The following is a 24,192-nucleotide window of genomic DNA, read 5'->3' on the forward strand; positions in this document are numbered from 1 at the left end:
CTGAGAAAACCGTCAGTGAAAATGACACCCGAACCAAACCTGCATGCAGGTCAGGAAGCAACAGTGAGAACTGGACATGGAACAACAGACTGGTTCCAAATAGGAACAGGAGTACGTCAAGACTGTATATTGTCACCCTGCTTATTTAACTTATATGCAGAGCACATCATGAGAAACGCTGGGCTGGAGGAAGCACAAGCTGGAATCAAGATTGCCGGGAGAAATATCAACAACTTCAGATATGCAGATGACACCACAGAAAGTGAAGAAAAACTAAAGAGCCTCTTGATGAAAGTGAAAGAGGAGAGTGAAAAGGTTGGCTTAAAGCTCAACATTCAGAAAACAAAGATCATGGCATCCGGTCCCATCACTTCTTGGGAAATAGATGGGAAACAGTGGAAACAGTGGCTGACTTTATTTTTGGGGGTCCAAAATCACTGCAGATGGTGATTGCAGCCGTGAAATTAAAAGACGCTTACTCCTTGGAAGGAAAGTTATGACCAACCTAGACAGCATATTAAAAAGCAGAGACATTACTTTGCCAGCAAAGGTCCATCTAGTCAAGGCTATGGTTTTTCCAGTGGTCATGTATGGATGTGAGTGTTGGACTACAAAGAAAGCTGATCACCGAAGAATTGATGCTTTTGAACTGTGGTGTTGGAGAAGACTCTTGAGAGTCCCTTGAACTCCAAGGACATCCAACCAGTCCATCCTAAAGAAGATCAGTCCAGGGTGTTCATTGGAAGGACTGATGTTGAAGCTGAAACTCTGAAACTTTGGCCACCTGATGAGAAGAGTTGACTGATTTGAAAAGACCCTGATGCTGGGAAAGATTGAGGGCAGGAGAAGGGGATGACAGAGCATGAGATGGTTGGATGGTATCGCTGACTTGATGGACATGGGTTTGGGTGGACTCTGGGAGTTGGTGATGGACAGGGAGGCCTGGCATGCTGCGGTTCATGGGATCACAACGAGTTGAACATGACTGAACGACTGAAATGAACTGAACTGAACCCTATTGTTCAATGTAGCACTGTTTATAATCGCTAAGACATGGAAGCAACCAAAATGTCCAATGACAGATGAATGGATAAAGAAAATGTCTACATATATACAGCAGAACATTACAATGGAATATTACTCAGCTATACAAAGGAACAAAATGAGTCATTTAGAAATGTGGATGGACCTAGAGTCTGACATACTGAGTGAAGTAAGTAAGAAAGAGAAAAACAAATTTTGTTATCTGCTTTAACCGTTTATATCATTTGTAAGAATGTTACTGCATTTCTACAGTATTTGTATATTGCAATTTTAATGTGCCCTGATAGCCACTGTGATCTCCCTAAGTAATTCTACTGTCACATTTTTAAAGAGTTTTTCTGAGCTACACACCCATGGTCATTCTTATTGAATTTAAGCATCTACCCTGAATATTTCTGAATATACAGAGCCTTTACAGGTTGAGTCTTTTTAAGACCTCCATCCATAAACATCTGCCAGTTACCAACGATTTGCCTTAGGGGAGAAAGGAGGGCCAGGGGGCTAGCTCCTGACTTTAGGTCCAGTTTAGCCTAAGGTGGGAGATACATCAATCAAACAATGACACACGTAAAATTCACATTCTAGATGTACTAGAGGGTTGATGCTTGGTGCTCTGGAAGAGGGTAATGATCTTCCTGAGAAAGTAAATGAAAGTAAAGTTGTAGCATTGCATGAGCTTCCCTGGTGGCTCAGACACTAAAGAATCTGCCTGCAGCGCAGGAGACCTGGGTTTGATCTCTGGGTCATGGAGATCCCCTGGAGAATGGAATGGCTACCCACTCCAGTATTCTTGCCCAGAGAATTCCATGGACAGAGGAACCTGGCAAAAAGTTGGACATGACTGAGCAATTTTCATCATTTCATCATCATTTTGGGGCTTCCCTGGTGGCTCAGATGGTAAAGAATCTGCCTACAATGCAGGAGACCTGGGTTCGATCCCTGGTTTGGGAAGATACCCTGGAGAAGGGAACGGCTACCCACTCCAGTATTCTTGCCTGGAAAGTTCCAAGGACAGAGGAACCATGCGGGCTACAGTAAATGGGGTCACTACAAGTTGGACACCACTGAGCAACTAACACTTCCATTGTAGCACTGCTGGCTGGATTGCATTTCTTTGAATTAATTCTGGAAAGGATAAAGTGGGGAAAGAGGGGTGAGAATGCTTAGAATCTTGAGGCCACAGATCATCATCATCTAATCCTCCTCCTGCCTGTAAACATCCGTGACATGTGAACACAGCTGGTTTCCCTTTTAAAGCTTTCATCATGTTATTCTACAACAAGGGTGCATCAAAGCACAATTTTGCTGGCTACTTTATTGGTTGAGTTAACACAACAAATACCATAAATCCAGTAATTACTAATTGTCTCCTCCATTATCAAGGAAGAAATGAATCATAAACCTTTTATTACTTTAACAGTGGACTGCAGGAAAGATTAATCTCCCAGAGAGGCATTTTTCATCTTTACCTGGTGCCAGCGCCTGCTCTGCACTCATCCTTAGCTCCATGGGCTTCCTGCTTAATGCTCTGTCGTGGCCTCTGTTAGGATCAGGATGTCTTGAACTATCCGTGAGCATTGGCAACTGGTGATAAATCTGCATCCTTTGGTGACTTAGCAATTGCTCTCCTTCCCTCATTGGGAAGAGAGTGAAACAGCGCGCATGGTAACCCAGAGTTCTTTCCCACTTGCTGTGAGCCAGCAGTGTGGGCTATTGCTCTGGGCATCCAAGGCCAAGAGCAAGTCTTTAGAGATACTGCTTTGAGGCTGGCAAACTGTGCTTGAAAAGAACAGCTTGTCCCTAGCAAGAGAGCTGTGACCTGGGTATTGATTTTTCATGTGCAATGTCTTGGATTTACTGTCTCCTACAGGTCACTATCTCCTATTAGGGCTCCCCTGATAGCTCAGCTGGTAAAGAACCTGCCTGCAATTCAGGAGACCCTGGTCCAGTTCCTGGGTCGGGAAGATCTGCTAGAGAAGCAGTAGACTACCCCCAAGTATTCTTGGGCTTCCTTTATGGCTCAGCTGGTAAATAATCTGCCTGCTATGCGGGACACCTGGGTTCGATCCCTGGGTTGGGAAGATCCCCTGGAGGAGGGAAAGGCTACCCACTCCAGTTTCCTGGCCTGGAGAATTCCATGGACTGTACAGTCCGTGGGGTCTCAAAGAGTCGGGCACGACTGGGTTTTCACTTTCACAGGTTAACAGACCCAGAGATCAAGAGCACGTGTGAAGAAAGCGCCAGAGAAAAGGGAGGGCGCAGCCGCCCTCAGAGACAACCCGGCGCTGTGGCTGGTGAAGCGTTTCCTCCTGACATCATCGGCGGGTCCCTTGTCACTATCCATCTTCACTCTTCTTTCCTGTGTCTGCTTACCGCTGCAGTTTCATCCACATTCAAGACAGCATGGCATAGCATGGCTTTTAAAGCCCAAGGGCCAGGGCTAGCTCCACAGGCTTGGGCACATTATTACCCTTTCTTTCTCATTCTTAAATTTTCTCAACCATAATGCAGGCTGGATAGTTTCTTCCTTATAGCAGAGGGCAGCTCAGCTCAAATACTTCGGCCATCTGAGGCGAAGAGCCAACTCACTGAAAAAGACCCTGATGCTGGGAAAGATTGAAGGCCAAAGAAGAGGCTGGCAGAGGATGAGATGGTTGAAGGGCATCGCCAGCTCAGTGGACATGAACCTGAGCAAACTCCGGGAGACAGTGGAGGACAGAGGAACCTGGTGCACTGCAGTCCATGGGGTTTCAAAGAGTCAAATATGACTTAGTGACTGAATGACAATGATAACAAGTATTATTAGTTCTGACTACAAGAGGTTCTGGAGCCTTGAAAATATTCACGTGCAACCCTTCTCTGCTCTGATCTTGGCTTACTTACCCTGCATGTCCAGCACCACCTTCCTATGAGATAAGAGCTCACTCTTTGTTTGGTAAACAATCGCTCTTTGCACAGCTTACTGTAGCACCTTCTATATGCCCACCTCTTATCTTTATCCCTGGGATACATCAATAAACAAAACGGAGTTCTCTGCTTCTTTAGGGTAATGTGCTAATGGGAGAGACAGACAAAAATAGACATAACAGTGAAACAAAACATACAAAAGATGTGTGTTAGATGTTCAGTCATATCTGACTCTTTGCAACCCCATGGACTGTAGCCTGTCAGGCTTCTCTGTCCATGGAATTGAATTCTCCAGGTAAGAATACTGGAGTGGGCTGCTATTTCCTTTTCCAGGGGATCTTCCTGACATAGGGATCAGACCCTATGGTGGAAGGTGATAAGAATTGTGATTAAAAAATAAAATAGAGCAGCAATGGGTGCTAGGAAGTGCTCGGGATAGGGGGCAGGGTGAAGGAAGTTGCAATTTTGAGCAGGAAATTTTTGCAGGTCTCATTAAGGTGGCCTTCACTTAGTGCATACCAGGCATATACGAGGCACTCCCAATTGTCCACTGAATGTCTGTATTTATCTAGACTTTACAGAGGTGGAAACTGAGACTTAAAAAAAAAATAACATACTTGATACAAATAGCAAGTGGTAACAACACTATTTAAACCTGTGCTCTTAACTGCGATTGTCAAGTTTCATCAAATAAATTTAATATATAGTCTACTCTGTCAACTCCTATGATAGGTTTTATTCAGGAGTTTAACAGGCAATAAGAAGTAGTCACATGGCCTCAAAGATGTTGAAATCTCAATATCTGTAAAGTAATAATAATAATAGATCTGGATGACTATAGATGCTCTGGAACAGAAACTCATTGAGGGGGAAGTAAAAGGCATTAGAAGAGTAACAGAAGTGAACCAATGAGTTTATTACTGGATCAATAATGCTCTGTACTGACAGAAACTTCTGTGGGGTGTTGTTACCATTTTATCTCATCACAGCCCTGCACATAATACATATTTGTTCAGCACATTTAATGCTGAAGAAGAACACAGCATTCCACAGTGTACAACAGTATATTAAAAGCTTCCTAAATGCCAGTACTCTTGCCTGGAGAATCCCATGGACGGAGGAGCCTAGTGGGCTACAGTCCACAGGGTCACAAAGAGTCGGACACGACTGAGTGAGCGATTTAACTTAAATGCCAATAGCAAAGAAATTGACTTAACATCATTTAAGCCAGCATCTCCCAAATTTGTTTGAGAGAATTCTTTTTTGCACAGATTCAATAACAAAAGTAATAGTCCACAGAGACAAGTTTAGGGAAACGCTGCTCTAGGGAAATAAGACTTTTCCCCTTGACTCTTAAAAAGGAATATGTGCAAGTTCTCGCTGTTATGTCTCATGTTCCTTAAGTGTGTTTTGGCGTGGATGCTAAGTCACTTCTGTCGTGTTGACTCTTTGTGGCCCTATGGACTGTGTAGCTCACCAACTCATCTGTTCACGGGGTCCTCCAGGGAAGAGCACTGGAGTGGGCTGCCTTGCCCTCCTCCAGGGGATCTTCCCGCCCAGGTGTTGAACCGTCGTCTCTTATGTTTCTTGCATTGGCAGGCAGGTTCTTTCCCACCAGCGCCACCTGGGAAGCCCACGTATTGGCAGAAGAAGGATTTTAGTAGAAATAGGAATGTATTTGGAGTCAAGAATCATAAGGTTCAGTTTCCATCTTTGTGATGTTGGGCTTGTCACTGAACGTTTTCCGAGATCTGGATTTCTCACCCATGAAATTTTGTAGAGAGATTGGATGCTGTAATGGATCAGACACTTCTGAGAAAGTGCTTTGCCTGGAGAACCGCTGATAAGTAGAGTTTGTGTGTGAACTTACGATCTCCCTCTGATCAGATATCGTTGATAACAGGCAAGAATATAACTTTTCAATGTTCTACATTAAGAGAGCCAGAAAAGGAGTTCCTTAAAGACAAAGGAACAAGTGAAATAAAGTATATTGTTGTAACAATAAGTTACAACAATGAGTAAATCATTAAGGATACAGAAGCCTCTCCTGGAGACAGTTGCCCTTCTGTCAGTTTCCCAAGGTAACACCCCAGCTTCCCAAAGGATTTTCCAATGACCCTCAAATGATACATGAAAAGAGAAAAACATGAGATTTTGAAAACTTGATAGAACACAGCGTACAATAAATTATGGGCTCATTTGCTTCCCTCATAGCTCAGTTGGTAAAGAATCTGCCTGCAACTCAGGAGACCGCAGTTCGATTCCTGGGTTGGGAAGATCCCCTGGAGAAGGGAAATGCTACCCACTCCAGTATTCTGGCCTGGAGAATTCCATGGACTGTATAGTCCATGGGGTCGCAAAGAGTCAGACACGACTGGGCAACATCCACTTTTCACTTTCTATGATGGTGAAAACTGGTTCTGCACTATTGTTTCATGCTATGAAAATAGTGGCTTATTTTAAATCAGAATAGACACAAAAGCAGACGTGAAAATAGGTGTACATAAGACTTTGGTTCTGGTTATGAATACAAAATTCCTTTTGCATTAAAGAAGAGATCTCCTCCCCACCCCACCCCCAGCATTCTTTTCTGTAGAGAAAATGCCCCAAACCTGGAAAAAAAAAAAAAAAACTTAGGTAAATTCTGATATCATCAAAATATAGATTGAAAAATATCTTAGTTCCTTTGATGCAACAGAATACCACACACTGGCTTATAAACAACATAAATTCATTTCTCATAGTTCTGGTGACTGGAAGTCTAAGGTCAAGGTGCCTGAAGATTTGATGTCTGGTGAGGACTCACTTCCTGGTTTGTACCATCTTTTCGCTGTGCCCTCACATGATAGAAAGAGCAAGGGAATTCTCTGTGGGCTCTTATAAAGGCATGGATCCTGTTCGTGAGAACTCTGACCTCATGACATCATCTCTCAAAGTCCCCACTTCTTCCACCATTATATTAGGGATTTTGATTCCGTATATGAATTTAGGGTGAGACATAACTGATCTATTACAATAGTAAGAGTTTTCTCCTAGTCATTAGGGACACATGTAAATGATCTTCACTCACCCTCTGATTTTCTCCTGGTCGTTAGGGACACATGTAAATGATCTTCACTTACCCTCTGATTCTGTGCTTTCTGAATCCAGGACTAGAATTCTGACCCAGGAAGGAAAAGCCGGTTTGACCAGCACACTGTCTACCAGGTTCCTTCAGAAAGGATTTCAGGTGGGCACATTGTTGCTGTTGCTGTGCAGTTGCTAACTTGTGTCCGACTCTGCGGCCCCATGGACTGCAGCATGCCAGGCCTTCCTGTCCCTCACTATCTCCCGCAGTTTGCCCAAGTTCATGTCCATGACAAGGACAGGTTAGAACCACTCGATAAAATAGAAGAGTTGGTTTGCCCCCCAAGCTCATTCTCAGGCAAACTTCCACCCAGAGTTTTAGTTTCAGCTCACATGTCTCCCTGTAACACTTCGCAGATCCATCCATACAGAACTGGCCAGTAGCTCTCCCGCTCAAACACGCTTCTTCTCTTTGCCTTTCTCACAGCGGTTCACTCTTTGCTCTATGTACTCAGATATCTCTCCCCTCTGGCTCTGAAACTTCCACCAAGGCAAAGGCTGTTTCTGATCCATTTCTTTATCCCTCTTCCCTGGGTTGATGCCTGCCCTCATTCGAGAACCAACATTTACCAGCTCTATTTCTTCAGCAAATGACTTTACCTCTTTGTGTCTCGGCTTCCTCAACTACAAAAATCAAAATAATACCAGTAGCTTCCCCAGGGAGCTGTGGTGAGAGTTAAACGCTATTCTTCTTAAAATGTTACAGGCGGGTCCATGGAAAGCAAGATCCATTCTTGTCCCTGAGCCTCAATGACTTTATTCCACATCCAAGAATGGTTCGTGGTCTGGGGATCTGAGTTTTGTAAAGATGTATTCCCCCTGGAGTGTTCAGAAATGAAAGAGGCAAGATCTACCTTACCACATGGCATCTCCCTGTCTAGGGGACTTGGCGCTGACAGCAGAATGGCCCAATGGCTGGGCAGCGGTTCATGAATGAAACAGCGATAAAAGCCTATTGACCGTCACAGTTGCACCCCGAAAAAAGTTAATTAAAGGGTTTTTTGCGCATGTCTTCAAATCAAAGAGGGCAAGGATGAAGAAATCTGCAGAAATTATCTAAGGCTGCTTCAGCCTTAGCATTTATTATTCAACACCTCACTCATTGCCCTTATTATAAATATTTAATCACTGCACAACTCTAAGTGCCTGGGTCTTCCAAGAGGACCTGGGAGCATTAAGGGGAAGCAGGAGGCGGTGGGAGGGTGGGAGGAGAGAGGAATATAAGGACAGGAAGCCTCCAGGCTGTGTTGAGGTGAGGCAGGGCCATGAGGGGGTGTGAAGGACACTGCGGAACTGGGATTTGAAAGCATGTTATCAAGGACTTGAGCATTTTGCTTTGGATGTATCCACTGGAGTTCAAAGTCACCTCCACCCTCCACTGCTTCACAGCCGCTGTCAAGGGTGCCCTTGGAAAGCAGGCAGAACATGTTCTTAGTGAAGGCAAACTCCTAGCAGTGAGAGGTGCTATCCATGTCCACGCCTTTTGTCTGCTTTCTTTCCTCTGAGTGTCTCTCTCTTTTACACACACACACACACACACACACACACACACACAGCCGGAAAGCTTGGCAAGCTTGTGAGCTATCAATAATGTATGTGCACCATTGCATCCACCCCCAGGCCAGGAGACTGTGTGGGGAGAAAGGACTTGAGTTACTCCTGGGCCTTGATGAGGTCACGTCTGCAGTCAGCAGGTTGGGGGAAGACTGCGTGTTTGTGCTCAGTCGTGTCCGACTCTTTGCAGCCCCATGCACTGTAGCTCTCTGGGCTCTTCTGTCCATGGAATTTTTCAGGCAAAATTCCTGGAGTGGGTTACCATTTCCCACTCCAGGGGATCTTCTCGATCCAGGGATGAAATCCTTGTCTCTTACATCTCCTGAATTGGTAGGTGTGTTCTTAACCACTGAACCACCTGGGAAGTCCTGGGGCAAGACTCCTTATGTGAAATGGGTGTGAGTTTGCTCAGATGGTTGAGCTCATAGAAAGATGGGGAAACAGTGGAAACAGTGTCAGACTTTATTTTTTTGGGCTCCAAAATCACTGCAGATGCTGATTGCAGCCATGAAATTAAAAGACGCTTACTCCTTGGAAGGAAAGTTATGACCAACCTAGATAGTATATTAAAAAGCAGAGACATTACTTTGCCAACCAAGGTCCGTCTAGTCAAGGCTATGGTTTTTCCCATGGTCATGTATGGATGTGAGAGTTGGACTGTGAAGAAAGCTGATTGCTGAAGAATTGATGCTTTTGAACTGTGGTGCTGGAGAAGACTCTTGAGAGTCCCTTGGACCGCAAGGAGATCCAACCAGTCCATTCTAAAGGAGATCAATCCTGGGTGTTCATTGGAAGGACTGATGCTAAAGCTGAAACTGCAATACTTTGGCCACCTCATGCGAAGAGTTGACTCACTGGAAAAGAGTCTGATGCTAGGAGGGATTGGGGGCGGGAGGAGACTGGGACGACAGAGAATGAGATGGCTGGATGACATCACCGACTCGATGGACATGAGTTTGAGTGAACTCTGGGAGTTGGTGATGGACAGGGAGGCCTGGTGTGCTGTGATTCATGGGGTTGCGGAGACTCGGACACGACTGAGCGACTGAACTGAACTGAACATGTTTTTGGTTGAGCTGTAGCCCCTACAGATCTGTATGCTGAAATCCTAACCCTGGGGACCTCAGAATGTGACCTTATTTGGAAATAGAGTCATAGGGTTTGTAATCAGTTAAGTGAGAATGCTGTCATCCTGAAGCAAGGTGAGCCCAAGTCCTGTATATGTGAAGTGTTCTTATAAAAGGGAGAAATTTGGACACAGAGAAGCAGACGGGGAACACGCCACATGAGGATGGAAGTAGACCTGGAGTAATATTTCTGCAAACTTAGGGATGCCTAAGACTGCCAGCAGACCAGCTGAGAGTCAGGAGAGAGATATAGAACACAGACTGCCTCACGGTGCTCAGAAGGAATCAGCCCTGATGACCCACCCTGAGAACAGAGTTCTGGCCTCTAGAACTATGAGAAGAAATTCTTCCTGTTGATGCCACCCAGTCTGTGGGGATTTGTTATGGCAGCTATAGCAAACAGACTCACCAAGGCAGGAATTTTTAAGGTTAGTTACTCATCAGAATCTTGGCAGCATCACTCTGCAAGGAGGTACCCTTCCAGGTATCTGTCTATCTGCCTCCAATTCCTCTACCACACTGGTTCCGTTTTTTTTTTTTTTTTTGCTGTGAACTTCAAATTTTACTTCATTTTATTTATTCATTTTACTTTAAGACTTTATTAGAGCTATAATCAAACCACAGACTGGGATGCCATAAAGTCAGAGTTCTCCAGAACAACAACAACAAAAAAGATGTTTTATTATATAAATAATAAAATAACAGTTATATGTAACTATATTATGTAGTGCGACGAGTTGACTCACTGAAAAAGACTGATGCTGGGAAAGGTTGGGGGCGGGAGAAGAAGGGGACGACAGAGAATGAGATGGCTGGATGGCATCACCGACTCTCTGGCCATGAGTTTAAGTGAACTCCGGGAGTTGGTGATGGACAGGGAGGCCTGGCTTCCTGTGATTCATGGGGTTGCGGAGAGTCAGACACGACTGAGCGACTGAACTGAACTGAACTGAACTGAAGTTGCTAAGTTGTGTCCGACTTTTTGCGACCCCATGGACTGCAGTGTGCCAGGCTCCTCTGTCGTCCAATATCTCCCAGAGTTTGCTCAAATTCATGTCCATTGGATTGGTGATGCCATTCCTCTTCCTCTTCCTCTGTCACCTTCCTCTTCCTCTGTCACCTCCTTTTACTTTTACCAATTTTCCCCAACATCTGGGTCTTTTCTAGTGAATCAGCTCTTTGAATCAGGTGGCCAAAGTATTGGAGCTTCAGCTTCAGTCAACAGTCCATCTAGTGAAAATCCAGAATTGGACTTTAGGAGTAACTGGTTTGATTAGTCTATCAATAAAAAGTACATTGATTTCAGTGTTCATCTCATCCACAAGCACCCTCACAAACACATCCAGAATAGTGCTCGACCAAATAGCTGGCTACCCAGTGGTTCAGTCAAATCAACACATAAAATTAACCATCGTGAACACTGGTATGTGTTATGCACATGCTGTAAAGCAAAATGCAGTCAATGGGTAAATAAAATGTGGTATGACCACACATCAGAATATTATTTAGCCCTTTAGAAATTCCAACACATGCTACAACATGGATGGATCTTGAGAATATTATGCTAAGTGAGATAATCTAGTTACAAAAAGATGAATTCTGTACTATACCATTTAGATGGTGTGCCTAGAGCTCCTTGGCGGCTCGATGGTAAAGAACCTGCCTGACAGTAAAGGAGACCTGGGACACACGGGTTCGATCTCTGGGTTAGGAAGATCCTCTGGAGAAGGAAATGGCAGCCTGCTCCAGTATTCTAGCCTGGGAAATCCCATGACAGAGGATCCTGCTGGGCTACAGTCCATTGGGTAGCAAAAGAGTCAGACACGACTTGACAACTAAACAAAAAACAGCCGAAGAGTAGTCAAATGTACAGAGAAAGCAGGCAGCCGTATGTTTGTGAGGGGCTGTGGGGAGGGGGGCGTGGGCAGTTTGTGTTTAATGGGGACAGAGTTTCAGTTTTGCAGGATGAAACAGCTCTAGAGGTGGATGGTGGGATGGTTGCCAGACAAAGTCTGTGTATTGATGCTTACTGCCACTGAATTGTATCCTTAAAAATGGTTGGAGTGGCAGATTTAAATTTCAGGTGATGTGTATTTGGCACAATTTTAAAAAAATATAAAGAAGAAAACTGAGTATCTTGCAAAGCAGTTGAGGTATCTGCAGAACCTGGTTTCATATTAGGTTTCCAGAAGTGGGCTGATGGGAAAAGGTTACTGCTGACTCCAATGCTGGGGCTATATGGCAACCTTACTAGTCTTGCTCGTAAGCCACAAGGACACCCATCTTTGGAACAGCTCTCTTCTCTGAAAGCCTAGTCCTGGCTGACAACCCTGAAGTGGGTCAAATGGTCATTTCTGTGTGTCTCTTATTTCCCATCTCAGCATCTGTATTAACCAGAGTTCCCAGAGAAACAGAACCAACAGGTGCTCTATGGTATGTATAGGAAGATATTTATTATAAGAAATTGGTTTATACAATTATGGAGACTGAGAATTCCCATGACTGATCCTCCATCTGCAAGCTGGAGACCCAGGAAAGATGGTGGTATAATTCAGTGAGTCTGAACATTTGAGAGCCAAGAGTGCTATGGGCAAGAAAAGAACAATCAGTTCAGTTCAGTACAGTTCAGTTCGGTTGCTCAGTCATGTCCGACTCTCCGCGACCCCATGAATCACAGCACGCCAGGCCTCCCTGTCCATCACCAACTCCTGGAGTTCACTCAAATTCATGTCCACAGGGTCGGTGATGCCATCCAGCCATCTCATTCTCTGTCGTCCCCTTCTCCTCCGACCCCAACCTTTCCCAGCATCAGAGTCTTTTCCAGTGAGTCAACTTATCGCATGAGGTGGCCAAAGTATTGGAGTTTCAGCTTAAGCATCAGTCTTTCCAATGAACACCCAGGACTGATCTCCTTTAGAATGGACTGGTTGGATCTCCTTGCAGTATAAGGTACTCTCAAGAGTCTTCTCCAACACCACAGTTCAAAAGCATCAATTCTTCAGCAATCAGCTTTCTTCACAGTCCAACTCTCACTTCCACACATGACCACGGGAAAAACCATAGCCTTGACTAGACGGACCTTGGTTGGCAAAGTAATGTCTCTGCTTTTTAATATACTATCAAGGTTGGTCATAACTTTCCTTCCAAGGAGTAAGCGTCTTTTAATTTCATGGCTGCAATCAGCATCCGCAGTGATTTTGGAGCCCAAAAATATAAAGTCTGACACTGTTTCCACTGTTTCCCCATCTATTTCCCATGAAGTGATGGGACCAGATGCCATGATCTTTGTTTTCTGAATGTTGAGCTTCAAGCCAACCTTTTCACTCTCCTCTTTCACTTTCATCAAAAGGCTTTTTAGTTCCTCTTCACTTTCTGTCATAAGGATGGAGTCATCAGGGTATCTGAGGTTATTGATATTTCTCCCAGCAATCTTGATTCCAGCTTGTGCTTCTTCCAGCCCAGCGTTCCTCATGATGTACTCTACATAGAAGTTAAATAAGCAAGGTGACAATATACAGCCTTGACGTACTCCTTTTCCTATTTGGAACCAGTCTGTTGTTCCATGTACAGTTTTGACTGTTGCTTCCTGACCTGCATACAGGTTTCTCAAGAGGCAGGTCAGGTGGTCTGGGATTCCCATCTCTTTCAGAAGTTTCCACAGTTTATTGTGATCCACACAGTCAAAGGCGTTGGCATAGTCAATGAAGCAGAAATAGATGTTTTTCTGGAACTCTCTGCTTTCTCCATGATCCAGCGGATGTTGGCAATTTGATCTCTGGTGCCTCTGACTTTTCTAAAACATCCTTGAACATCTGGGAGTTCGCGGTTCACATATTGCTGAAGCCTGGCTTGGAAAATTTTGAGCATGACTTTACTAGCGTGTGAGATGAGTGCAATTGTGTGGTAGTTTGAGCATTCTTTGGCATTGCCTTTCTTTGGGATTGGAATGAAGACTGACCTCTTCCAGTCCTGTGGCCACTGCTGAGTTTTCCAAATTTGCTGGCATATGGAGTGCAGCACTTTCACAGCATCATCTTTCAAGATTTGAAATAGCTCAACTGGAATTCCATCACCTCCACTAGCTTTGTTCGTAGTGATGCTCTCTAAGGCCCACTTGACTTCACATTCCAAGATGTCTGGCTCTAGGTCAGTGATCATGTTATCGTGACTATCTTGGTAGTGAAGATCTTTTTGTACAGTTCTTCTATGTATTCATGCCACCTCTTCTTAATATCTTCTGCTTCTGTTAGGTCCATACCATTTCTGTCCTTTATCAAGCCCATCTTTGCATGAAATGTTCCCTTGGAATCTCTAATTTTCTTGAAGAGATCTCTTGTTTTTCCTATTCTGTTGTTTTCCTCTATTTCTTTGCATTGATCGCTGAGAAAGGCTTTCCTATCTCTCCTTGCTGTTCTTTGGAACTCTGCATTCAGACGCTTATATCTTTCCTTTTCTCCTTTGCTTTTCGTCTCTCCTTTTCACAGCTATTTGTAAGGCCTCCTCAGACAGCCATTTTGCTTTTTTGCATTTCTTTTCCATGGGGATGGTCTTGGTCCCTGACTCCTGTCCAATGTCACGAACCTCCGTCCAGAGTTCATCAGGCACTCTATCTATCAGATCTAGTCCCTTAAATCTATTTCTCACTTCCACTGTATAATCATAAAGGATTTGATTTAAGTCATATCTGATGCTAGCTCAATAGTGAGGCAGAAAAAGACAGAATTTTTCCTTCCTCTCCCTTTTTGTTCTATTCAGGCCCCCAACAGATTGGGTGTTCAAGCATACTGAGGAGGGAGATTGGCTTTACTGAGTCCACTGATTCTAATTTCATCTGGAGATACCCTCACAGGAAAAAAGAAATATGTTTAGACAAACATCGAGGCATCCTGTGATCCAATCAAGGTGATGCATAAAATTAACTATCAGATGTGCCTGGAGTGTATCTGGAGGAATGAATGACAAGTCTGGGTCCTGGCTGCAGCAAAGACGGTACCAGAGACCAGAAATTCCTCTGCAAACATGAACAGTGCCTAAAACACATGAGGTGGACAGAAGCAGGGGCACTACCCTACATGTTGGTTATAACACCTTCCCCACACGCTGGCTGTAAAGTCGTTGTCATTGTGCCTGACGTCGAGAAACCCAGCATCGTATGAAAGCAGTTGTTTTTATTGTTGCTGTAGTGATGTTATGATCACTTTTATTACTAGCATAATATAGTCTATTCTAGTAGCTCTTAAAGTTGTTAATAAAATATTAATGCATTTTGTTTATTTTTTCATATATTTCACTGCAAAAACAAGGCATCTACTGTTTTTTTCTCACATGCAGTCATAAGTTAGTGATTGACCTCTCGGGAGAGCAATCCTCAGTCTATGATTAAATACAGATTTCAAGAGGCCTGAACAGGGGCTGTGAAAATTCTTCCATTGGGGTTTCCTGGAGATCATTGTGGAGGCCAAATAAAGGGAATTGTCTTCTTTGGGGTATGCATGTCAAGTTGAGAGTCGCTTGGACTGTAAAGAGATCAAAGCAGTCCATCCTAAAGGCGATCAGTCCTGAATATTCATCAGAAGGACTGATGCTGAAGCTGAAGCTCCAATACTTTGGCCACCTGAGTCACTGGAAAAGACCCTGATGCTGGGAAAGATTGAAGGCAGGAGGAGAAGGGAATGACAGAGGATGAGATGGTTGGATGGCATCACCAACTCAAGGAACATGAGTTTCCGCAAGCTACGGGAGTTAGTGATGGACAGGGAAGCCTGGCGTGCTGCAGTCCATGGGGTCTCAAAGAGTTGGACACGAATGAGCGACTGAACTGAACTGATACGTATAGATATATCCTCTACTTACTATAGGTGCATTGAAACCCCAGGAAAGAGAAGCAGTTGAAATCAGTCCTTCTCTCTTACTGGAACAAGACTACTTTTGAAGATGGAACTTACCATATTTTGAAAAGAGGGACTGTTTTAACCATTTGGAACTTCCTTTTAGGAAATTAGAAGGTCAGCCTGTCTGACTCCCTGAGGGAAGCTAGTGGGTATTGGAGAGCTTTCTTAGGAGCAGAACAGAACTTCTCTCATTTATTTGCCACTGGGTACAGTAAGTCCCTTACATATGAACCTTCAAGTTCTGAACTTCCAAAGATGCAAAGGGGCGCATTCCATCAGGCTTGAGTTAAATTGCAGCTTGCCTTCACCTCCTACTGCTGGACGATCCTTCAACTCCACCATCTCCCACCTCCACTTCCTCCTCCAGTTAGTAACTCCTCTTGCCTGCTCAGTGACTGCCGGCCCCTGCACGTCATCTGTAGTACGATACTACTGCATTTTCAAGGCACTGTACTGTCAGATTAAAACCGTTTTTATTTTGTATTTCTTTTATGTATTATTCATGTGAAAACTATTATAAACCTTTTACATGTACAGTGCTATATAGCCGATTGTGTTATTTGGGTACCTAGGCTAACTTTGTCAGACTTGGAACAAATTATACTTATGGACATGCTCTCAGAATGGAACTCATTCGTATGGAGGGGACTTGCTATATCCCCAGTGTACATGGCACATGTGAAAACCCACAGCTGAATGGAGTACAGTTTTCCTTAGTCTTCCTATCCGTGAGGTACACTGTTATGATATACATGCTTGATAACACACACCCATACACAGACGACTCCTGTAGGAGTATTCACATAATTCTCCATGCCTGTTTGTGGCCTGGAACAGGAAACCATCATCACAATGTCAGAGTCCTCCCATCCTTGTTGGTCAGTGTCACATTGACTCATCAATTGAGAGATTCTGGAAGAATCTATCAATTCAAAGCAAAGAGTATGCTTGGCATTTGAAAAATGAATTTACAAGTCTTGCAAAAATGTAAGATGGCCTAAAGCTGATGGAAGTGTTGGAGTATTGCTCAAATCACCTGTATAGTCTGGGTGGGGAAAACTAGTTAACATCCACATTCCTGCCTGTCCCTACTCTGTTTGTCCCCATGTATGATGCTGTATTTGTTTCTATATTTTAGCCCTCCTAGAAAATACATTTCAGGACTATGGAGATTTTTGTGTTTCTTGTTCTCTAATGTGTTCCAATCACCTAGAAAGTGTTCCTCAGAACATAGTAGATGGTCAATAAATGTGTGTTCAATAAATTAATGCCCTGCTTTCCTGCCTAGAATATTACCAAAGGTTGTTGTTGCTGTTTACTCCTTCAGCCCAGCTTATAAAAAAAATGATTGACATACAGTAGATACTCAGTAGATATCTGTTGAATGAATAAAATAATGATGCATGTTTCCAAAGAGCAAACTTGAAGAAGAAAAGGGAAGAGAAGTCATTGGCAAAGTTGCTATAAATCTTGCATATTTTTACAAAAAGTGACCTCTTTATGAACTTTTCAAAAAAGCTAAGTACCATACAAAGGATATTTCATCATGTTAGTAATCAATTTTATTCAAAAAAATCAAAGTAAATCACCCTTATTTCATTCTTTGTTCACTTAAAAATTTACATGGGTCTATAACATAAACTATTTGTATTACATATATGAAAGACATGACACATTCATTTTCATAATGACATTTTTGTTTTTCAAGGTAAATTACCAAATAAATCTGTGTTGTTCCATTATTAACTGTGAAATTTGTATTCCTTTCTCTTCCAAATTGACTATTGTAAATGGCTTATTTCCAGTACCAACTCATCCTGGGACAATCTTGAACTTGTTTCTTATTTAATTTTACATTCTGCATTTGTCACCTATATTACTCACAAGTTTGTTGCCATATTATTTTGTTAAGCCTTCACAATTGAAATGAACTAGAAGCTATTTCGTCTTTTGGATATGAAAGGGTTTCTTAAACTGCTCTTTATTTTATCTTTTAAATTAATTTATGTATTTTAATTGGAGGCTAATTACTTCACAATATTGTGGTGATTTTTGCCATACACTGATATGAATCAGCCATGGGTGTACATGTGTCCTCCATCCCCAAACTCCCTCCCACCTCCCTCCCCATCCCATTCCTCTGGGTTGTCCCAGAGCACCGGCTTTGAGTGCCCTGTTTCATGCATCAAACTTGGACTGATCATCTATTTCACATACGGTAATATACATGTTTCAGTGATATTCTCTCAAATCATCCCACCCTTGCCTTCTCCCGCAGAGTCCAAAAGTCTCTTCTTTCTATCTGTGTCTCTTTTGCTATCTCGCATATAGGGTTGTCATTACCATCTTTCTAAAATTCCATATATATGTGTTGATATACTGTATTGGTGTTTTTCTTTCTGGCTTACTTCACTGTGTATAATAGGCTCCGGTTTCATCCACTTCATTAGAACTGAATCAAATGTGTTCTTTTTGATAGCTGAGTAATATTACATTGTGTTTATGTACCACAACTTTCTAATCCACTCATCTGCCGATGGATATCTAGGTTGCTTCCATGTCCTGGCTATTATAAACAGTGCTGCAATGAACATTGAGATACACATGTCTCTTTCAATTCTGGTTTCTTCAGTGTGTATGCCCAGATGTGGGATTGCTCGGTCATATGGCAATTTTATTTCCAGTTTTTTAAGGAATCTCCACACTGTTCTCCATAGCGACTGGACCAGTTTGCATTCCCACCAGCAGTGTAAGAGGGTTTCCTTTTCTCCACACCCTCTCCAGCATTTATTGCTTGTAGACTTTTTGATGGCAGTCACTCTAACTGGCATGAGATGATACCTCATTGTGGTTTTGATTTGTATTTCTCTTATAATGAGTGATGTTGACCATCTTTTCATGTGTTTGTTAGCCATCTGTATGTCTTCTTTGGAAAAATGTCTGTTTAGTTCTTTGGCCCAATTTTGATTGGGTCATATATTTTTCTGGCATTGAGCTGCATGAGCTGTTTGTATATTTTTAAGATTAATTCTTTGTCAGTTGCTTTATTTGCTATTATTTCCTCCCATTCTGAAGGCTGTCTTTTCACCTTGCTCATAGTTTCCTTTGTTGTGCAAAGACTTTTAAGTTTAATTAGGTCCCATTTGTTTAATTTTGCTTTTATTTCCATTGCTCTGGGGGATGGGTCATAGAGGATCTTGCTGTGACTTAGAGTCTTTTGCCTATGTTTTCCTCTAGGAGTTTTATAGTTTCCAGTCTTACATTTAGATCTTTAACCCATTTTGAGTTTATTTTTATGTATGGCGTTTGAAAGTGTTCTAGTTTCATTCTTTTACAGGTGGTTGACCAGTTTTCCCAGCACAACTTGTTAAAGAGATTGTCTTTTCTCTATTGTATATTCTTGCCTCCTTTGTCAAAGGTAAGGTGTCCATAGGTGCATGGATTTATCTCTGAGCTTCTTATTTTGTTCCATTGATCTGTATTTCTGTCTTTGTGCCAGTACCCTACTGTCTTGATGACTGTAGCTTTGTAGTATGTCTGAAGTCAGGCAGGTTGATTCCTCCAGTTCCATTCTTCTTTCTCAAGATTGCTTTGGCTATTCAAGGGTTTTTGTATTTCCATACAAATTGTGAAATTATTTGCCCTAGTTCTGTGAAAAACTATCATTGGTAGCTTGATAGGGATTGCATTGAATCTATAGATTGCTGTGGATCGTATACTCATTTTCACTATATTGATTCTTCTGAACATTAGTTTGAGTTTCTTGTGATCCTGTTCGGAGAAGATGCTAAGATATGACAAAAATTTAGCTTTTGAATCCCTGATATGTAGGAGATTACCATAATACAAAGCTGTTTTTGTCATTGAAGGATGAACGCTACCTACCACCCTGGGTCCACTTCCCCCAACCATCCCCCCAAGCTTGCAAACGGTCCTGAACGAGGCCTCCTGATGCTCCATTCTAACCTGGGGGAGAACCAAGCTGCCAAGAGGGAGGCAAACACAGAGGCCTGGGACACAGGTCCTGCCAACAGAACTAATTGTACAGCAACATTCTTTGGCAGCTCCACAAAGAACGTCAGGGCTGTCAAAGGTGTGGACAGAGAGGCACTGCCTACGTGCCCATCGGGGGAGGGATGTTTGCATCCCTGGGATGCCAGGAGGCATGAACCTGGCAGGAGGCACCTTTGCCTTACTTTATTCATTGTCTTCGTAAACTGCGGGCAGGTACAAATAATTTCTGTCGGATCTCATCAGTTCAAGTGGCAAATTTGGCCTGAAATGGGAAGCCACCCCAGAAGTGTTCTCTCAGACTAATTTCTTGTGTCAGTTTGATTGTGGACCTTGGCCCAGGAAAACTGTGCTCTATTCTGAGGAAGAAAGTCATTTTAGACACAGCCTCAAACCCCTGGATGAGGATGAGATGGTTGGACGGCATCATCGATTCAGTGGCATGAGTTTGAGCAAACTCTCAGAGATGGGGAAGGACAAGGAAGCCTGGTGTACTGCAGTTCATGGGGTCACAAAGAGTTGGACACAACTGAGCAACTGAACAATAATAACAACCAATCCCCAGGGCTCAAATCCTGAACACCTGGCTGTGGAAGGGAGTGGTGGAGTCGGAGCTTCTCTAGCTGGCTTGTCTCACATAGCAGAAGCTGAGAAAGAGGTCTTCATCCAATGCCCCACAATCTACCACAGTCCCGTGTCGACACTCATTGGCTGGAAAATCCAGAACTCAGTTCTATCTTCTGAACCCTTCTTCAAATGAAAGCAAGGCCCAGTTACTGATTTCCAATGTGGACTTAAAAATATCCACAACCTAAAAGTTGAGAATTGTGTTTTAAGATTCAGTGAGAATTTTTTAGGACTTCAAACCATGGAAATAGCATCTCAGGTAACCATGAGAAAACTGCTCTGAGGAGGAGCCTAGAGGAAAAACCAGATTTTATAGGAATTTTGTAACAAAAGGCAGGTTTTCTGAACATCAAAAATTATTGTAATGTAAATGAAAGAAAATCAAGTACTCCACTTTAAGGAATTTAGTGCTTTTCTATATCTATGGGAAGAAGCAAGAGTTGAGGCTCACTGAAATCATTATTTTGACATGCACCTCAGCTATCTGGGGCCAGTTTCCTGAGTTTTTACAAACTTCTGAATTTCCTCAGGACTCAGTGTGGGCAGTGGCTGCAGTCTGATGGCTTTGGGATGGCAGATATTCTTTCCTTCCTGAGTTCCCTAAGGGCTCACCAATTCACCATCCCTGGATGGGACAATTTCTGATGCCTGTGACATCCTTTGTTTATTGACAAGGCAGGAGATATTCTATTTCTCACCAGGCACTGTCACATATGTACTCCCACTAACAACTGAAACAGAGCTCCTGGGCACAGAAGCTTCTCTGGCTCCCATTTCTTGTGGGGAACAGACTCCAGACTTCAGGACCTTCCCTGAGTCCCAAAGGACAGAAAAGAATAGTTGCTAAATCAGGAATCAATGGAATGCACACACAAAAAAGGGAGGGACAGTCAAGAAACAGTACTGAAGTCTTGGGGCAGTGGCTTCGTTCCCTTCAAGGGATGCACATTCCATTGTCTTTAAGCTTTCTTTTTTATTTTTTTTAAGGATTCTATTTATTTATTTGTATTTTTGGCTGCTCTGGGTCTTCCTTGCCTTGCCCAGGCTTTCTCTAGTTACAGTGAGTTTCACTGCATGAACTTCTCACTGTGGTGGCTACAATGAGATGCTTGGGTTTCAGTCGTTGCAGCGTCCAAGGTCCAGATCTTGGGCTCAATATTTGTGGTACATAGGCCTTGGTTGCCCTTCAGCATGAGGGATCTTCCCAAAACCTATGTCCCCTGCACTGGCAGGTGGATTCTTATCCACTGGACTACCAAGGAAGTCCCTGTCCTTAAGCTCTTTAGATAATTAAAACTCAGCAAATGGAAGATGTCAGCATTCTTAAGATTCACCTGAGACTAGACTAGGGGAGCACAGAGATAATTCACCTATTGGCTCAGACGGGAAAGAATCCACCTGCAATGCAGCAGACCTGGGTTTGATCCCTGGGTTGGGAAGATCCCCTGGTGGAAGGCATGGTAACTCACTCCAGTATTCTTGCCTGGAGAATCCACATGGACAGGGGAGCCTGGTGGGGTACAGTCCATAGGGTTGCAAAGAGTCAGACACAACTAAGCAACTAAGCACAATCTTACCAGCACCACACCCTTGAACCACTGTTATAAATTGCCTCAACAAATCCTCCCAGATAGGGACACAGTTTTGGGGGGCAGGAGCCCACTGTGTCCCCCTTTGCCTGGCAAAGCAATGATGCTATTCTTTCCTACTTCACCCAGCACTCTGTCTCCAAGACTTGTCTAGTGCAGAGGCTAGGTGGAATCTGCTCCAGGAGTTTGCTTGAAAAGAGTAGCCTGATGTCGAGGGAACAGTCGTCATTTTGCTAACATCTTTGTATTAACTCATCCTGCAGCTTGATTCTGTTCAGATCTTGATGAAGCAGGCCTGCCCTCTATGCATCAGCGGCCCCCAGATGACCGTGGCTTTCCAGAGAAAGCAAGACTGCCCTGCTGTCTCAGTCTGAATGGTGTCCCAGCTTAGCTCAACTGGATTAGTCTATCTTCAGCCAACTGTAGATCCTTGAGACTGACTGCTTATCATATATGACAAGAAAATAATGATAATGATGATGATAATAATATGCATTCAGTGTGTGGATTTCGGTTAAATCATAATTCAAGAAAACCAACCATAAGGATATGTATTTTTGAGACAAGGGAGAAAACTGAACATGGATTTAATACTGTATGAACTAGCTATTTGATGATCTTAAGAAATTCTTATCAATTGAAATGCCATCTATTGAGTGCATGAGTTTGTATATGTGTGTGTGTGCCTTGCCCTTACCTATAAGGAAATTGCACTGATGAAATACTTCAGGCAAAAATTGGAAGAAAAAAAATTGGAGAAAAATGAATGAAACAAGACTAATGAATTGTCCAAAGTTGGGCAAAGGACACATGGGTGCTTTTTGCATTTTTAGAAATTTTCATGATTAAAAAAGATAATAGCAGAATTATCTCAGAGAAGTGGCAAATTAAATGGTGTTTTCTTCTTTGTGCTTCTTAGAATTTCCAAATTTTATATAGAATTATGCATACCTTTAGTTATATTAAAAAATAGTCTTTTTTGTTCCATAATTTGCATTTTCTAAGCTCATGCTTAGTTGCTTAACTTTCTCTCATCAATTTGTATGAAAAGCCCTCTAAAATATTTCACATACCTTCCTGATTTCCTTGAAATATGTAATGAAGTATATAAGCTAAACTTTTCTTTGCGATCACAAGAGATTACAGAAACTCACCGATTCCCCCTTCTGCCTCCTTCCACAGCAAGACTTTGCAATGTTTCCCATCATGAGTAAGGGTCTGTTTTCCATTTCCTTGAACTTGGATTGGTCTGTGACTTACCATTAGAATGTAACAGAAGTGATTATACGCCAGTCCTTAGCCTAGATTTTAGGAGCCTTTGTGGGCTTTCTGGCTCTCTCAGACCCCTATCCGTTATCAGAAAAACAAGCTCAAGTTAGGCTGCTCAAGTTTGAGGAACTACGTGTAGTAGAGACATGGTTTAAGCTGAGACCACGTAGAATAGCCAGCCTGTGGCCCACCTACCAGTTGACAAAAGATGTATGGTCAAGCACAGATGACAGAAACCAGCCCAACCCAATGCCCAGACCCTCCCAGGACCGATAGACTCCTGAAAAACACTGTTGGAGTGTTTGCCTCTTAGAGTCTGTGGCTATCTGTTACTTACAATCTTTTGGCAAGAGATAGCTGATAAGGGTCTCTAAACTATGGCACTAGACGAAGTGATGACCTTTGAGCAGTGGGTGAATATTTGTCTCTGCCCTGAAATGACCCCAGCGTCCAGTGCTTTGGTGTTCTTTGCTAATTTCAAGGAATATTTGGCAAGATTTTACTATGACTAAGGCTGTGTGAGGCATTGCTGAGTAGGCTCAGATTTACATGATCAATTTCAGGGACCCGCGATTATTTAGAGTGACTTGCTCATTTTGTCCCCTTCCCCAGTGTGAGTTCTTCGGTCTTAGTGGGCGTGCACTGGGCATGCACTGGTGCTCTCTTCTGGGAGAAACATACGCCTAGTTTAAGGCTGTTGGACTCTATTCCAAGGACATTTTTTCTCACAGACAGAGCAATCCCTTACTGCATTAAATCCATTAATGATGCTGAGGATCCGCCTTCTTTCCAACAAATCCCTAGAGTTCCAGGCAGGAACTATCTCATGCAATTAAGGAGATACAATCAAACAAGATAAATTTCTACAGATTTTTTTTCCTTGCACACCCAGACATAATGAATTAAAAACTCTGAACAATAGAAAAACGTGTAGCTATCTATAAATCTAGTCTAGAGAAATAAAGTACAAGCTATACAATTTAATCCTAAGTGCCTTTTTATTAATGAAATGAAGCACACTAAAATATTCATGTACATTAAATTTCT

The sequence above is a fragment of the Moschus berezovskii genome, chromosome 21 (genome assembly GCF_049115385.1).
Source record: "Moschus berezovskii isolate FMDL1 chromosome 21, NW_MosBer_1.0, whole genome shotgun sequence".
Taxonomy (NCBI): Eukaryota; Metazoa; Chordata; class Mammalia; order Artiodactyla; family Moschidae; genus Moschus; species Moschus berezovskii.